General features: G+C 61.8%; 1 pseudogene; it reads left to right on the forward strand.

Moving 5' to 3' along the window:
- Window positions 1-244: 244 nt before the first annotated feature.
- LOC116465745 (G protein-regulated inducer of neurite outgrowth 2-like) lies at window positions 245-2,431 on the forward strand (annotated as a pseudogene).
- Window positions 2,432-2,523: the final 92 nt, after the last annotated feature.

The raw sequence follows: 2,523 nt of genomic DNA on the forward strand, positions 1-2,523 counted from the left end.
GTCTTGATGGCTGGGGGAAGTGACAGCGATGGTAGGGAGGGACAATGAGGATGCAGGTACACTGGGCAAGAGGGGGTTAAATGTCATGCAGGGTAGGTCTGATTGATGGTACTGGGTGGGCATCTTATCTCACTGCTGCACCATCCCCAGGGGTACAGAAAGGTCTGAATGAATCCTATGTGCCCTAGCCCTAGAGCTGGGCACGCAGTAGGGGCTCAGGAGATGCTGTGGAATCAATGACCAGATGCTGAATGAGTCCCCTCATGGAAAAAGCTGATGCATGGGTTCTCTCCTTGCCCCTGGAGCTAGAGGTGGGAGTCAGGGAACCCCAGAGACATGCCAGCTCACAAGGCTAGGCCAAGGAGGATGGGGGTGGTTGTGGAAGTCCAGGGTGATTCTCAGTGTCCTCTAGTCATCGCTGCCTCATCCTGTGAACTTTCTCTGAGCTCCCACTCTGTACCAAGGAGACCCTGTCCGCAGTGAGTTGGATACTGCCAGTCCCGGGAGGAAGTAGCCCAGTGTTGGCCTGTCCAGCTGTGCCTGTTAAGAGGCCATAGTGCTTCCATGCTGGTTGACTAAGAGCTGTTATCCCACAGCCCCACCTGCTAGGGCTGCAGTTTCGCCCCCAAAGCCCCAGCGGACTTGGCCCTCTCCCTTCCCCTCCCACACAAACCAGCCAGTAAAGAGTCGAGAGCTGATAGAGTGGCGGCCTCCAGGACACCACCCTAGGGCAGATTCTAACTGCTTCGGACTGATGATGAGATAATTTGCAGTGTCATCCTTGTGTCTAATGTGAGATGACCTTGATTTGAAGTGTCTGGTGTATTGTCACTGCCTTGAGTATGGTTCTGACCAGTCAGGCAGGCTGGGACTGAAGGTGGCTCCCTGGTGAACCTAGCACTGTGGGAGCTCACAGTAGAATCGGCTGAGGTGCTGCCACCCAACTCAACTCCACTCCCTCCCTTTCTCTCTCCTGCAGGCAGCCATGAGCTCCAGCCACTCTGAGCCGAGTCCCTGGGCACCTCTGAGCCCCCGCCTTCAGCCCCTGTCCCAGAGCTCTTCCAGCCTGCTGGGTGAAAGCTGGGGACAGAGGCCAGAGCTCCGCAAGACTGCCAGCAGCACCGTGTGGCAGGTCCAGCTGGGCGAGGCCAGCACCAGACCCCAGGCCCTGGAGGAAGAGGGGAACCCACCTGAGAGCATGGAGCTGGCATGGGCCTCCGGTCCCGAGGAGCGACCCAGTGCTGGAGGCCACTGGTGGAGCAGCACTGTGGGCAATGTGTCCACCATGGGCAGTGGTGACCTGTGTCACCTGCGGGCCCCCAGTGCTGCTGCTATGCAGAGGAGCCACTCGGACCTGGTCCGTAGCACCCAGATGCGGGGACACAGTGGTGCTCGAAGGCCAGTCTCAGCTTCTCAGCCCTTGGCAGCAGCTCTGTCCACAGGGCTCAGCTGCAGCCGGGTGGTACTTCTGGCCAGGGTGGCCAGGCCCCTGCAGGCCTGGAAAGGGACCTGGCTCCTGAGGATGGGACTTCTAACTCAGCCTGGATGCTGGGGGCGAGTCAGTTGTCGGTGCCACCACTAGACCTGGGGGACACAACTGCCCACAGCAGCAGTGCCCAGGCTGAGCCCAAAGCCGCTGAACAGCTGGCTACCACCACCTGCCATGCTCTGCCCCCAGCTGCTCTACTCTGTGGCATGAGGGAGGTGGGGGCTGGTGGCTGCTGCCATGCCCTACCTGCCACAGGGATCCTGGCCTTTCTCCCAAACTAGTGGCATCAGTGAGCGAGTCTGGGCTGCAGGCTCAGCATGGGGTGAAGATCCACTGTAGGTTGTCTGGGGGGCTCCCTGGGCACTCCCATTGCTGTGCCCACCTTTGGGGTCCCACCGGGTTAGTCCCAGAACCTGGCTCTAGGACCAAAGATGTGTGGACCATGACCTCAGCCAATGACTTGGCCCCTCCAGAGGCATCCCCGCTGTCAGCCCAGGATGCTGGTGTGCAGGCGGCGGCCACTAGTCCATCCCTGGAAGCGCCTGCGGCCCTGCATGTGTTCCCAGAGGTAACTCTGGGGTCCAGCCTGGAGGAGGCGCCGTCCCCTGTGCGGGATGTGCGATGGGATGCTGAGGGCGTGACGTGAGAGGTGTACGGAGCTGCGGTGGACCCGGAGGTGCTCGGTGTGGCCATCCAGAAGCACCTGGAGATGCAGTTTGAGCAGCTGCAGCGGGCGCCTGCCAGCGAGGACAGCCTGTCTGTGGAGGGCCACAGGGGGCCGCTGCGGGCTGTCATGCAGTCCCTGCGGCGCCCCAGCTGCTGCGGCTGCTCCAGCGCGGCCCCCGAGTGAGGAGCTGTGGCCCTTGGAGCTGGCCTGGGCCCACTGACTTGGTCCTAGACCTGGGCCAGGGACGGTGGGGGCTCCATGCCCCCTGGACCCACCGGCAGCTGGGCACATCTCTCACCTGAAAATCAGCTGCCTCCAGACCACGGGACTGCAGCCTGGGGCTTCCTGCCCCACGCAGCTGGGCTGT

The sequence above is a fragment of the Hylobates moloch genome, unplaced genomic scaffold (genome assembly GCF_009828535.3).
Source record: "Hylobates moloch isolate HMO894 unplaced genomic scaffold, HMol_V3 SCAFFOLD_9558, whole genome shotgun sequence".
NCBI classification, from domain to species: domain Eukaryota; kingdom Metazoa; phylum Chordata; class Mammalia; order Primates; family Hylobatidae; genus Hylobates; species Hylobates moloch.